The 16,105-nt window shown below is 36.4% G+C and overlaps 1 non-coding gene across 1 annotated transcript; it reads left to right on the forward strand.

The window, feature by feature from the left end:
- The first annotated feature begins 760 nt into the window (after positions 1-760).
- On the forward strand, positions 761-863 carry LOC126002284 (U6 spliceosomal RNA). The gene has a single exon (XR_007493037.1). It is a non-coding gene; the product is annotated as a U6 spliceosomal RNA (small nuclear RNA).
- Positions 864-16,105: the final 15,242 nt, after the last annotated feature.

Consider the following 16,105-nt stretch of genomic DNA (forward strand, 5'->3'; position numbering starts at 1 on the left):
TTATTTCTTAGTGCATAGCCAGGAATAACCCCTGAATGTCACTGAATGTGGCCCAAAAAACAAACAAACAAACAAACAACAACAAAAAACAAAGACTCTGATTTTATGAACAGTGAAACTTCTTCCATAGAATTCTAAGTATTTCTCTACTCTCCCAATATATAACAGTAATGATGTATCACAGTATTTCTAGAACTCACTTACAAAGTTGTGATGGATTCTTTACTAGAATATGGGCCTTACTTTCTCCTTGATTCTAGAGTTTCCTGCACAGGGAAAAATTGGTTTTCCTCCACATAAGGCTTAAGGCTTCTGATCAGTTTAGCAGGACTCCTTTTTTACATCACAGAACAGACTCTTAAGAAGCAGATTAAAACTTTTAAAAATAAAAACTCCTATATTTTGGGGCCAGAGCAATGGCACAGCGGTAAGGCATTTGCCTTGCACATGGCTGACCCAGAACAGATCTCAGTTTGATCCCCCAGTGTCCCATATGGTCCCCCAAGCCAAGAAAGATTTCTGAACACAGAGCCAGGAGTAACCCCTGAGTGTCATTGTCTGTGGCTCAAAAAATAAAAAGTAAATAAATAAAATAAAAATAAATAAAAACACCTATATTTTAAGGAAGCATTTTGAAGATACTTGTTACCAAGTTTAGAAATCTAGTGATGTCAGATATAATTAACTTTGATCAAGCAATGCAATTATGAAATATTCTCACAGATCACTGTTCTCATAGGACTCTATAGATAAGGTCACTTAACCTCATCCATTATTATTCTTAAATTGACACGATGCAGGGAATATTAGCATGGCCCCTGCACAAGGATGACATGCAGATTTGTGAAGCATTCAATATTTTTTCATTATAAGTTTGATTGAAAACTCAAAAAACTTTTCCAACCACAGCCCTTTTCTTATCATGTGTTTCCTTCCTATGAGCTCCCTGTCTTACCTATTTTCTCCCTGCTCTTATGATGGCCTTCCTATTTCTGCAATTTTTCACCTGTAGTCCCCAGGGAACATCTTGGGGGCTATCAGAAGCTTTATAAACTCAGTTTAAGTCATACTGGCTTATAGTACCAGATAACTGAAAATCTATTTACAGCTACCTCAAATTTTAGGGTTCTCACATTTATAGGCACACTAAATATCTTTAGGAAATAGTTCCATTGAGTAAGCTAATTCAGGTATTCAGAAATGTTCTTGTACTAAACCCTTCAATTCCATTTCTTATCTCCTCTTCTACCAATTCTATATTAAAACCACTTCTTGCCTGGTGGGATGTGAGGAATTAGTAGACTATTACCATCCTCCTCCTAACTTCCCATATTTAGCTCCTTTAATCTTTCTTCTGATCAGATTCCCTGGAAATCTACTCCAAGTACCTCTCTTGGCCCTTATCCAAATCCCTTAAGGTGCTATGCCCCTACACTGAGTTTTACATCAAAGTGATATTCCAGATGCTTGCTCACTGAGGAGCTGAGAGATCAGCTGTCACCTCTGCTCTGTTACTCCATGACTCAGGATATGAGTTCCAAAATAGGCCTGGCCTTTTATGCAGCCTTCTCCCATTGCAGTCTGGCTCCACACTTACTGTCCACAATCACCCTGATTCCCCTTTGACATTACTGCTTTCCAGGTTTCATCACCCCATGAATTGTGCATGTTTCAGATTGTCTGCCTTAAATCTATAGGTCCTGGACCAGCACTTTAAAAAAAAAAGGGCTTTTATTATCAGTCTGTTTTGAAAAAAGCCCCTCAAATGAACATTTTCCCTAAAGAAGTTCTCTGTGCTTTTCCATTCTGCAAGGGGAAGACAAGCATAAAGTTATTTGATATTTTAAACTTTTTGTTGCAAACACTATTTTGGAAAAAGGAAACTATGATTCCAGGTGGAGTTGGACCAACTCTCAAGGGTAATGGACACCACTCCCAGAGTTATCAAGAAGAAATTGTCCCCTTACTAAAGTCAACTCCTCTGGGGTTACATAGTGCTATGGTTGCCTGGGAACCCTGATTTCTTCTCTTTACCTCCCCCGAGATCTGTCCTACTCTCTTATCTGAATAGCTCATATATATGACACGTGGCAGGTGGCAGGAAGAGTGTCCTTTGGGCTCAGGGACCCACACTCCTCAGGAAGGTGCAAGAGCCCACGCTGTGCCCTGGGGAAGTTTAGGAGGCACACACTTCAAGAACTCCCGGTTCCATAGTCCTAATCCCTACTGCTGGGGATGAACTTTATTATTTTAAAAGGTTCGGGTAACACTATGCTGACCCAGGTCTGAGTCACTACTCCTCTTCAAGGTTTGTATAAGAAATGCATTCTCAGCACTTGGCTTTGCTTACTTTATTTTTTCCACCTCAGTAATAACTGGTTTACCACAAAATGTAAAAAGACTTAATTGAAGCAATGGTAACCAAGGAAGCTCTGGTTTCTCAAATTATAAGAACAGAGGCAAAGCTAAGAGTTATGTGAGATCCAAAAATAAGCCCCTAACCATATTCTACTTCCTCCAATATACATATGTAAATAACTGCAAGAAAAAAAAAAACACTTGTGGTTCAAAAGAATCAATAAGGAGTACTACAGTTAACTACTGTGGGGAATAGGTCCCTACCCCAAAATGAACAACTCTTTAAACAGTAAGAATATTTAATTATATGATATGTTGTATTATATGTAAGAGTATTGATCCACCATGTATCTCTGAATCCACTGTGGTAATTAGAACAAAAATCATAGTCATGGTGTTTAGTATCTTTTGTTTAAACCATTGTCACAGAGTCTGAGTTCTTCCAGAAATTTCTTTAAAAGTATGAGTTTCTTCCTTATCAGTAAATTATTATTTTAAAAACATTGTCTTGATATTGCCATAAATAACTCATATTTGTTATATATTTATATAATAGTTCATTATTAACTCACTAGTCTATAACACAGCCATATTAAGCAACTCTTTTTTTTTTTTTTTTTGGTTTTTGGGTCATACCCAGCAGAACTCAGGGGTTGCTCCTGGCTCTGTGCTCAGAAATTGCTCCTGTCAGACTCAGGGGACCGTATGGGATGCTGGGATTCGAACCACTGTCCTTCTGCATGCAAGGCAAACACCTTACTTCCATGCTATCTCTCTGGCCCCATATTAAGCAATCCAATATGTTATTTTCAACCACTTCCAGTTTCTGCAACGTAAAAACATTGAAAACAACTGGTTTATCTTTCAGTTTAGAGTGATTTGATTTAAAAAAACCATATATTAAGTGTTAAGAATTGAGTTTCAAAGTCAGAGAAAAAAACTCAATAGCAGAGCACAAACTACACAGTCAGAAAATACTGGTTCTTTCCCTGGTAATGCATGGTTCCTGAGAACGACCAGGAGTGACCAAGCACTAAGTTAGAAGTAGGCTCTGACCACGGTTGAAGGAAGAGGATGTAGCATATCTAAACACCCCCATCACCATTGATGAAATTAAAACAGTAATCAAATGTCTGCCGAAAAACAAAAGCCCAGGTCCAGATGGATTCACTAATGAATTCTATCAAACTTTCCAAGAGGAACTACTGCCAATCTTGGCAAGACTCTTTCATGAAATTGAACAACAGAAACACTTCCAATAGCTTTTATGAAGCCAACATCACCTTGATACCTAAACCAGACAGAGATGCTACCAAAAAGAAAATTACAGACCAATATCACTGATGAATGCAGATGCAAAGATCCTCAACAAAATCCTGGCAAATAGGATTCAATGCCTCGTTAAGAAGATCATCCACTACGATCAAGTAGGTTTCATCCAGGAATGCAAGGCTGGTTTAACATCCGTAAATCTATCAACATAATACACAACATCAATAACAAGAAAAATAAAAACCACATGATCATATCAATAGATGCAGAGAAAGCATTTGATAAGGTCCAACACCCATTCTTGATCAAAACTCTCAGCAAGATGGGAATGGAGGGAACCTTTCTCAATATAGTGAAGGCCATCTACCACAAGCCAGTGGCAAATATTATCCTCAATGGAGAAAAACTGAAAGTCTTCCCTCTAAATTCTGGCACAAGACAAGGCTGTCCTCTCTCACCACTCCTATTCAACATAGCACTGGAAGTACTTGCTATAGCGATTAGGCAAGAAAAGGATATCAAGGGAATCCAGATAGGAAAGGAAGAAGTCAAGCTCTCACTGTTTGCAGATGACATGATACTCTACTTAGAAAACCCTAAAGACTCTATCAAAAAGCTTCTAGAAACAATAGACTCATATAGCAAGGTGGCAGGCTACAAAATTAACACACAAAAATCAATGTCCCTTTCTATATACCAATAGTAATAAGGATGAAATGGACATTAAGAAAACAACCCCATTCACAATAGTACCACACAAACTCAAATATCTTGGAATCAACTTGACTAAATATGTGAAGGACCTATACAAAGAAAACTATAAAACTCTGCTCCAAGAAATAAGAGAGGACACACGGAAATGGAAACACATACCCTGCTCATGGATTGGCAGGGATTAACATCATCAAAATGTCAATACTCCCCAAGGCATTATACAGATTTAATGCCATCCCTCTAAAGATACCCATGACATTCTTCAAAGAAGTGGATCAGACACTTTTGAAATTCATTTGGAACAATAAACAACCTCGAATAGCTAAAGCAATCATTGGGAAAAAGAATATGGGAGGAATTACTTTTCCCAACTTTAAACTGTACTACAAACGCAACAGTTATCAAAACAGCATGGTATTGGAATAAGGATAGGTCCTCAGATCAGTGGAAATAGGCTTGAATACTCAGAAAATGTTCCCCAGAGATACAACCATCTAATTTTTGATAAAGGAGCAGGAAATCCTAAATGGAGCAGGGAAAGCCTCTTCAACAAGTGGTGTTGGCACAATTGGATAGCCACTTGCAAAAAATTAAACTTAGACCCCAGCTAACATCATGTACAAAGGTAAAATCCAAATGGATTAAAGACCTCGATATCAGCCCCCAAAACCATAAGATATATAGAACAGCACATAGGCAAAACACTACAGGACATTACAGGCATCTTCAAGGAGGAAACTGCACTCTCCAAGCAAGTGAAAGCAGAGATTAACAGATGGGAATATATTAAGCTGAGAAGCTTCTGCACCTCAAAGGAAATAGTGCCCAGGATACAAGAGCCACCCACTGAGTGGGAGAAACTATTCACCCAATACCCATCAGATAAGGGGCTAATCTCCAAAATATACAAGGCACTGACAGAACTTTACAAGAAAAAAACATCTAACCCCATCAAAAAATGGGGAGAAGAAATGAACAGACACTTTGACAAAGAAGAAATACGCATGGCCCAAAAGACACATGAAAAAATGTTCCACATCACTAATCATCAGGGAGATGCAAATCAAAACAACGATGAGATACCACCTCACACCCAGAGAATGGCACACATCACAAAGAATGAGAATAAACAGTGTTGGCGGGGATGTGGAGAGAAAGGAACTCTTATCCACTGCTGGTGGGAATGCTGTCTAGTTCAACCTTTATGGAAAGCGATATGGAGATTCCTCCAAAAACTGGAAATCGAGCTCCCATACGATCCAGCTATACCACTCCTAGGAATATACCCTAGGAACACAAAAATACAATACAAAAACCCCTTCCTTACACCTATATTCATTGCAGCTCTATTTACCATAGCAAGACTCTGGAAACAACCAAGATGCCCTTCAACAGACGAATGGCTAAGAAACTGTGGTACATATACACAATGGAATATTATGCAGCTGTCAGGAGAGATGAAGTCATGAAATTTTCCTATACATGGATGTACATGGAATCTATTATGCTGAGTGAAATAAGTCAGAGAGAGAGAGAAAATCGCAGAATGGTCTCACTCATCTATGGGTTTTAAGAAAAATGAAAGACACCCTTGTAATAATAATTTTCAGACACAAAAGAGAAAAGAGCTGGAAGTTCCAGCTCACCTCAGGAAGCTCACCCACAAAGAGTGATGAGTTTAGTTAGAGAAATAACTACATTTTGAACTGTCCTAATATTGAGAATGTATGAGGGAAATGTAGAGCCTGTTTAGGGTACAGGCGGGGGGTTGGGTGGGGAGGAGGGAGATTTGGGACTTGGGTGATGGGAATGTTGCACTGGTGATGGGTGGTGTTCCTTTTATGACTGAAACCCAAACACAATCATGTATGTAATCAAGGTGTTTAAATAAAAAAAAATTTAAAAAAAAATTTCCTATAATTAATGGACATGGAAAGCTATTATGAAAAAAAAAAAAAAAAGAAGTAGGCTCTGAGTACCACTGGTTGTGGCCCAAATGTAAGAAATAAAAATATTCTATTTCAAGTCAGAACTTCCTATCTACCTACAGTTAAGAAGTAGTTACATTTCAGGATTGAAGAGATTATAGGAGGCAGAGCAAGGTACTTGCTGATCCAGGTTCTATCCCTGGTACCCTACATGGTCATGTAAGCTCTGCAAGGAGTAATCAATGAACATAACCAGTAATAAGACTTGAGCACTGACTGCTTTGGCATTAAAAATAAAAAAAAGTAGTCACTGTTGATATCTATACTGTTGTTTACAAGCCAAATTTTAAATCATAAAAGTTTCAAGCTTAATTTTAATGGAAGACTATTAATGGAAATTTATTTAATGACAAATCATTTCCCCCAATTAGTCAAGCTCTTCTTTTTTTTACACTTTAAATGGTTTCAGTTGCAAATCAGTTTTTACTCTTTTTCTCATGTTTGTATATTTAATAGCATATCTTGAGTTGGCTCAAAGCACAAGTAATTGAGTCAGGAAATTCTAAAGCTCCCAAATTTCTCCTTATTTTTTTTCCCAAAAAAATAGTAGCCAAATCTAAGTGGAATAATCTTGGCACCAGGATCCTATTCTTTATGAATATTTTGGTAGAATCGCTTTCATTTGCTAAGACTGTCATTAAAAATACCTCAGACATGATGACTTTAAAAAAAAAAGTTTATTTTCTCATACTTTTGGATGCTAGTAGCTTAATATCAAGTTTAGTTTCCTCTGAGGTTTCTTCTTGGTTTCATTCATCTTCTACCAATTTATTTTCCTGTACATTTTTTTTTACTAATTTTCTTTTTTTTTATAATAGTCCCATTGAATTAGGGCTCATCAATATGATCTTCATAACCCTAATTACCCCTTTAAAGACGCTACCTATAATTATGGTAACATTTTGAGATAATGTAAGTTAAAATTTTGATATAAGAATTGCAGAGGTTTTGGGTGGCATAATTCAGATAAGAGTATCTTTAAAGCTTTCCCTCAATATCTACCATATATATTATAAATGCCTTTGGCCTGACAAGGAGTTGAAAGCACTATTTTTTATAAATGCTTCTCTGTTGTCTCTTGTTATGATATGGACAACTTTTTCTATGACCAAACCAGAATCATTTTAAATGCTGTTATTAGCAGAAGCAGCTTTATCATAGATCTCATTTAAAAACAGTTTTTATCTCATTTGTAAAACTAACAGTATAGAAAATATTTTGCTATAAATTGCTATTGCAAACAACATTTTTTTACATTTTTAAAGTAAATGTTTTATTGAAATCATTGTAATTTACAAAGTCCTTTCTAGTTGGGTTTCAGACACACAATGAAACAGGGCTAGTCCCCCACCAGTGTCAACCTCCCTCCACCAAAGTTCCCCAATGACAGGCCCATTTTAAGTTTAGATTGTTAAGTTTTGGTCTTTTGATTTAATCCTTGTTGTCTTTGGCTTGGATATTTAGTTCTGTCTTTCTTAACAACACCAATGTACCTGAGGCCACTTGGCCTCTGGCTCTTATCTTTTCACATTTGTTTTTCTCCTCTTCCACTTAATTTCTTTCCTTCTCCTTGGTATACTCTGGAGCCAAGTGTGTTTGAGACAACTTTTAACTTATGGTTCACTCATAATCATCTCTTAATGTCTTTTTAAATCACTGTTGCTATATAACTGGCAATCAAAACTGTATAATCTCTTTTTTAAGACAGGGACAGTAAAATTAACCCTGATTACAAGTTGTGGTAACTCCATGAGAGATTCAAAATGGCTTGTCAAGAGGCATTTCAGATGAGAACAAATATATCACTCTAAAAGCTATTACTACTGAAAATTTTCTTACTTCATATCCATGTTAATATGTTATATAAATAAAATAGTTTACCTCCTCAATAGTCTTGCAAAGGATTATTTTCTCTACTTTACCAATGATTATATTCTCAAGGTCACACATTTTACATATGACCAAGATAAGTCAGACTATTCCAGACTACAGAACCTTTCTTTATTATCACCATGTAATTTTTTAACTTTGTAGGACATGTAGCAGAATGTTCTCAGTTTTTCAATGACTCAACTTCTCCAAAACCATAAAAAATGCCAATATAGTCCCATCAACTATTCGTTTTGGTAAATAAAATAACAACAGTCTTATTGTTTCTGTCTCAAAAAACAATATAAACTATGGGGTATTCACTAACAGAAATAAAATCTACATCTGTCTTTGGGTGATGATGTTATTAAGGTCCTATGAAACAACAATGGGCACATTTATTTTTCATATAAAAAGATAATTATATTGAGTAAACCCAATTAGTAATCACAAGTTGTTTTGTAATGTCTCCCGGACTGTCATTTTGCCTTCCTCAAAACATGTATTTGTCTAATTTTATCTGTTTTGTCCCTGAGATTTCCATTCCAGACTGTAAATGTTCTGAAGGCAGGAATCCTTTATTATCTTTTGCAGTCTCATTGTGCTAAGTATAGTGACTTACTCTAAGCAGATGCTCATTAAAATGCAATGCTCTGGGGCTGGAGAGATAATACAGAGGTAAAGGCACTTGGCTTGCATGTGGTCAGCCCTAGATCAAATCTTGGCACTGCATTGTCCACCAAATACTGCCAAGTACTTGAGTTACCACCTAGCTCTGAGTAGCTCCTGAGTGCTGCCAGGTATGTTCCACCTTCTCCAATAAAAAAGAATCAGTTTTAAAGTCTCAATGAAATGACCTCCAAGAGAAACCCCTAGGAGGACTTAGTGATGAACTTCAGAATTTTGCTATAGAGCATTTGAGAAATCCCATAGCACTATTGTGATGGCTTACGCAGCTCTTTGAGATCAAATGTACACTCCCCAGATATTTGATTTATAAATATTAAATGCCTGAGGGATGACTGGTGGTGCTGGTTATATGTGATTTTGTAATAATTCTATGATGTTTAAGAAATCTTAACAAATGCCTTTTGGGAGACCCAAAGGAAATGCTAAATGGGATGGAATTCTGTTTGGAGCCTTCATCAATAACCTGCAAGACAACAATTGAAGAACTATGTCTGTCTTGGAATGTCAGCTTCTTTGTCCTTACCCTGCTGCTCAATTGTCATTCTTCTTGAAGTTATATCAGTTGTCAAAAGTATGATGATTATATTTAGAGTGTTACTATAATAACTATGTGACTAAGGGGCTGGAACAATAATACAGTAGCCAGTAAGGTACTTGTCATGCAGGGTTTGATCCCTGGCATGTATACGGAACATTAAACACTACCAGGAGTAAACCCTGAACACAACTGGGTCAGTAAAATAAATACTCATGTAACTAGCCACATCATATTTCTTTACCTTTAAGTAAAAAAAATAATCAAAAACTATGATCATACTCAGTACAAATATTAATTCAAAGAGTTCTTTGGTAAATATAATAGAATCATAATAGAAATGAAAAGATTTTCTCAAGGGAAAGTACAGTTTTCAAAGTAAAGAATTAATAGTAAGAACTTGATCTTATCAATACTAGTAGCCCTAGACCAAGGTTAAAGTCATATTTTATGAGGCAGAGAACATTGCCTTAGTTTATGTCACCTTTCTGTTTAGGGTATCTGTCTACAAGTCTACCACAGGCCCTTCCATTAGTCCCAGATCTCTACGTAAATCTCAAAATTTTTATACTTCAAAGAATTGAGAAAATTATTAAATTATTCAGCCAGTAGAGAAAAGTCTTTGAGCATATCCAGTAGATAAGACTATATTAACAATAGAATTTATTGTAGAATTTAATAAAATTTAGGACCAAACTAGCTCTAGGGATTTTTGTTGACTGCTAAGATGTAATAGTTTGGTGTACTTTGGACAGATATAAGGTCCTTATTTCTTGGCCTAAGTTACTGACTTTCAAATAATAGATAATATAATAGCATCTATGAAGCAGGAGCAGCAATGGAAGGCAATGAACAATCCTCTCTATTACCTCTAAATTGAAGATATTCCTGATCTAATTCTTCTAGATCTCAGTTATTTATCTTCAGAAAACACAGATTAATCTATCTTCAGAAAACAGATGATTTACATAAGAGGAAATTCACAAATTTGGATATATAAATTAAGTATAAATAAAAACAAGAAAATGGATCCTTCAGCACAATGGATGGCAAAAGAGATTAAATTCTCTAATTCTCACAGTGACAACTGTGAATATATTCTATTAGATTCTATACAACCCCATACAGAGCATTCTTTCCAAATAGCAATTCTAGAAAGTAAAAGAGGACACTTAGGCTCCAGAAGAAGTGAGTCACACCAAAGTCATTACTACACACTTGACCCGCCCCTTTCATCAAGGCAGAAATTGCTCCATATTAGCCACGGTTTCCATGATCTCATTAGTGAAGATACTAAGAATCTGCTATCCCTCAAGAAGAGAAGACTGAAACCATGCCAGAAATTATTTCACTAAAACATTTAAATTTGATTGGATGGGGGTGGGGAAATAAAATCATCTCTCTATGCTGTTTTCTTTAATCCTGTCATTGGAAGATTATTGCTATGATGGGAATTCAAATACATCTCTATGACCACCAGCCCAAGCTTGACACAGCCTGAACCGAAATTAGCTACAGATTTAGTGGATGGCTTAGGGCATTTACTTATCAAATAGCTTGATGAAAGTCAATTATGAGTCAATGATTGGATCCAGTCTGATTATGAGTTAATGATTGAATCCAGTCTGATACATAAATCAAGTCAGCATTCGAATAATATGATTATTAGGACTTAGCTTCCCCCAATACCTTTAATTAGCTCAGCCTTCCCCAGTCTCAGGTCTTTCATGGCTACTTGATGACATTGCCACCAAGTTGAATCCCTAAACCTCTATGTGTTAACCTCTATGAATGTGTTAACCATTCTTCTTCTTTCTAAGAAAATTCTCAGACCAGGATATTCTATTCAGTGACATATTTACTTCCAAAGCCAGACTGTGGCCTCTAAGTTATAGATTCTTAGGACAAAATCAGGAACTCTTAAGCCACACTGACTGAATTTGAACGAGGGAAATCAAGGCTCTCATAAAAAGAAAAAGTAAATGCCAAGTGATAGAAACAACAAACATCCACTATAATTAGTGAGCAATATTAAATCTGCTATTTATACAAAACTTTCATCATACTTATGTTCCCCCTACAAAGCAAAGTTGAGAGAAGGGTATAGTATTTTAGAGAAATTAAACAAGAAACAGTTGAAATTTGGAAAGAGTGAATCATGGAAGGAAAAATTCATGCAAGGTGCTTTACAAAGATGCAGAGAAAGAGGAATCCATAAAAGGAACATTTATTGACTACCAGCTTCCAATGGTTAAAGATCACACATTAGTGCCCTCAATACAAATTTGTATATGTGGTAGAATGACTTAGTGAATTACTGAAGGAATCAGAAACTACCAAGTCAGAAAAACCTAAAGGCATAAAGAAATAGATAGTGTGGGTTGTGTACTGGTTTACAAGAATATGGTTAAAGTAAACAATAGGGTGAGGAAAGCATATAAGTTTGCATGTCAATCTTTATTCTTAAATATCTAAATTGTTTTTGCTTTGTTCCTTTCATTGCCACAGGTTAATTTTTCACCAAAAATCAATTATAAAGAGAGAAGAATAGAATATTGACAGACTAAGTTTAGAATTATATGAGAAATGACAGAAAAGAAAGCCTTGCACTTTAATTCTTAGTCACCACCAGCAGTGTCATTTAGAATGAGTCAATTAATCTCTGACTATCACCATATATATTGCTTATGTACATAGATATATAGCATAGATAATAATAATGTTTGCCTGGTATAATTTGGAAAAGTGTTAGTAGTTTTCAGTCACACTGTCATTATATTAAAATTTTTTTAATTTCCACCATTTTAAATAAGAAGGAAATCTCCATAAATTTCAAATTGTAAATACAAATTAACTTTTACAAGGGTTCTTATACCCACTCAGTTTACAAAGTTTATAATTCATTGCAGAACTGAATGATGCATCTCCCAAACAGAAGAGAAATTTTCCAAAATTTCATTAAAATCACTGCAGGATACACCATGGAGATACATTCCTTCCTTCACCTTAGTAAAGGTTGTGGTTTATTATATATTTAAATAAAATTTTTTAAAAATTTATCACTATCCTCGTTTAAAGCCTACTTAACAATCAAAGCAAGAGAAGGGTTATTTCATAACCAGTCATGACTGGATTAGCACATAGTTAATGAAGTTTCCAGGAATTTAGAAAAAATATATACAATGCATTTGTTATCACTGACAGCAGCCCATATGCCTGAGCATTTGCTCTCCACCGTTTCTGAGAAACATGCTGCAAAAGAATATGCAGAACCCAAACATGATCCCAGATCCATTATGCGATAAAAAAGCAGAACCTTTATCTATGTAATTAACCCCTTTGTCCCTGAAAAACAATGAGTCAGCTCCTGCCCCAGGCTTCCATTTCAGTCCCATCATACTTGGCTTTTTATATTTTTCTACAAAAGGTTTCTTTATCCAGGCTCTCAGAACCTTAGGTGAATTAGCCTCATCAGTGAATTTGTCTCACCACCTTCTTCCTTAGGCATTTATAGAGCTATCTATCTATCTATCTATCTATCTATCTATCTATCTATCTATCTATCTATCTATCTATCTTCTATTTATCTACCTACCTATCTCTATTTGTGTGTTTACAGTAAGTAGCATGGTTATAATGTCAAACATCGCTCATCTAATTCTTGCAGTTGAAGATCAAGAGAGATAAAATTTATTAGTCCAGTCTAAACTGATTCTCCTAGGATCCAATGCCTACTCCTAGTCCAATCTTCTATTCTTAGAGGACACAAAGATACAGTGGCATGGGCTCCTTTCCACACTAGAGAAACTTGGAAAGTGTGAGCTGCTTTGTGAAAGGGGGAGGAGGCCTTTGAGAGAGACTACTACTGCAAAGTTTGCCTTTAGACCTATGGAACAAATTATATACTCATTACTAGCTTGCAGTGATTTCTTCTTGGGAAGAGAATATCAACAATTTCCCTAAGCACAGAAATGTAACTGGTCTCTTTTTTGGACCCATTGTTACTTACTTAAGTTGTGTAAGGATGAAGCTTGCCGTTCACTTCTCTACACTGTGAGATTTAACATACTGATCAAAGAGGAAGCAGCCTCCAAAGTGGATGTTTCCATATTCATTAGAACATTTTGCATCTGGAGTAATGTCTTGCTTCATATTAATGTAGTATGTAAGCAAGTGTGTCCTCCTTTAATCAAAGCAAGAGCAATGTTCCTGGAGAGCAATAAGGCATTAAGTCCTGACCACCTAACCAACTACAACTCTTTGTAGAATCTCATCCAGGAAAGCTGAGGACACAAGAAGCTTCTGGTGGGTATACTGTGATAAGAAAAATGATAACATATATACAATGGAACATTGTGCAGTCATCAGGAGAGATGAAGTCATGAAATTTTCCCATACATGGATGTACATGGAATCTACTATGCTGAGTGAAATAAGTCAGTGGGAGAGAGAAAGATGCAGAATAGTCTCACTCATCTATCGGTTTTAAGAAAAATGAAAAACATACTTGCAATAATTTTCAGAGACAAAAGAGAGGATGGCTGAAAGTTCCAGCTCACTTCATGAAGCTCACCACAAAGAATGATGAGTGTGGGGCCAGAGAGATAGCATGAAGGTAGGGTGTTTGCCTTTGCATGCAGAAGGATGGTGGTTCAAATCCTGGCATCCCATATGGTCCCCCAAGCCTGCCAGGGTGATTTTTGAGCATAGAGCCAGGAGTAACCTCTGAGCACTGCCGGGTGTGACTCCCCCCCAAAAAAAGAGTGATGAGTGTAGTTAGAGAAATAACTATATTAATAACTATACTAACAATGAAAATGAATGAGGTAAGTAGAAGGCTTGTCGACAAGCTTTGTCTACTTGTCTACAGTACAGGTGGGGGGTGGGTGGAGAGGAGGGAGATTTGGGACCTGGGTATGAGAATGTTGCATTGGTGAAGGGGGGGTGTTCTTTACATGACTGAAACCCAACCATAATCATGCTTGTAATCAAGGTGTATAAATAAAGATATTAAAAAAAAAGAAAAATGATAACAAAGGATAGGGAAGTCTTTGGACCCTCCCAGGAAATATAAACAGAATCTCACTGCAAGGATCAGTAAACAGAGTTTAGGATCCAATGTTTTAAAATAGGATATGGACTTGACTTCCAGTCTACGGCTCTTCAAATATTTGTAGCACACTGCATCTAAGATGGAAGAACCAGGAGAATATGACACTTAAGTGTAAAAGTGACATTTTTTCTGTAGAATGCCTCCAAAATAAAATCTTTTTTCACTTCTCAAAAGTGGGCAGTCAGTGACTTGAAATAAAGTGATTGAAGGCCAAGTTCTTCTTGACTTAACAGAGTTTGTTTATAATTACATCATTAGCATAGACACACTTTAATTAGAAATCATAAAAATGACCTTAGTTGTGCCATGAGACCTCTGCTAAAGTCCTAAATGAGGACTTTCTGGCCAACCTTGTCTTTTCAGGTATCCATTCTTTAGCCTAAAATCTATTGCATTTATTCTCTGACTTCTAGTGACTTTTTTGCATTATCTTTCCAAAACAAATAATAGTAAGATAAAAACTAAAGCTAAAGAGATAACACTAATCTGCCATTAGTCCAATAAGCTGTGGTTGTGGTACCAAGTCCTAACATTGCAAGGATTTTACACCTTGCAGAAACTAAGGGATGGCACAGGAAGTGTTCTGGTTATCTATCTGACCTAGACTTCCCATTTTTTTTTACATTTCTTTTTTTATTTTAATTATGACAACAAAGATGTAAAGAAGAGGACAGGGTAAAGTTACAGTGGAAGCCCAATCACCCATAAACAGAATTCTCGGTAGTCCCATCGATGATATCCCAGCCTTGAACTTTCAGCCAAAGAGCATTAAGAAAAACAAAACTGAACCCATGTACAATACAATTTCTTGTCCCTCAAATCCCCAGTTGTAGTACATACTATTTATTAGCAGCACACAATATAATCTAAAGACATTATACTTATGTAGCTCCTTAAACATTGAGGGCAAAGTACATTTCTCTAGTTCCATGTACATACTAACTAGTTTAAGTTAACCTCAAAAGTTTTAGTGGCTTGTTTTTTTAAGAAAAATTGTTTTTTTAAGAAAAATTGGAGTCAAGGGAACATAGTAAAAAATGGTATTAAAGTGGCATTTGTTTGCATAGGCCCATCAAAACATAAGGGACATGGAAAGACAAATTATGGTCTAAATACATGGAGACCCTAACCCTGAAGTTTCCTGGCACAGGACTGACTCTAGGCTCCAGGCAAACTAGTTTGTCCAATTCAAGTCATCGTCTGTAGTGGCAATACACCTCCATTCCTCACATAGTCTCTGTTGTTGGTATCATGCTTCTGTATTAATGATCCTGGAGTCTGCATATCCCATATTGCAGTCAGGATGGTGCATAGCATCCTCTCGTTTCACCTCACACTTAAGGGGCACTAGAGAGAACCATGTCCTGTAGAGCAGGTCATTGATGTTGTCAAGTCTTCTCAGTGTAAATGGAAGTCTCTTTTTAGGGGGTCGATGTCAGACCCTTGGTAGTGTCTTTCCTGGTAGAGGACTGCTTCCAGCTGTTGCTGTAAAAGACCTTGGATGTTTCGTAGATAGCTTGCCTGGTTCCGGCGTGAATGGAGGATGCCCATTCTTCTGAGGCCTGT

Source organism: Suncus etruscus, chromosome 2 (assembly GCF_024139225.1).
Source record: "Suncus etruscus isolate mSunEtr1 chromosome 2, mSunEtr1.pri.cur, whole genome shotgun sequence".
Classification (NCBI taxonomy): domain Eukaryota; kingdom Metazoa; phylum Chordata; class Mammalia; order Eulipotyphla; family Soricidae; genus Suncus; species Suncus etruscus.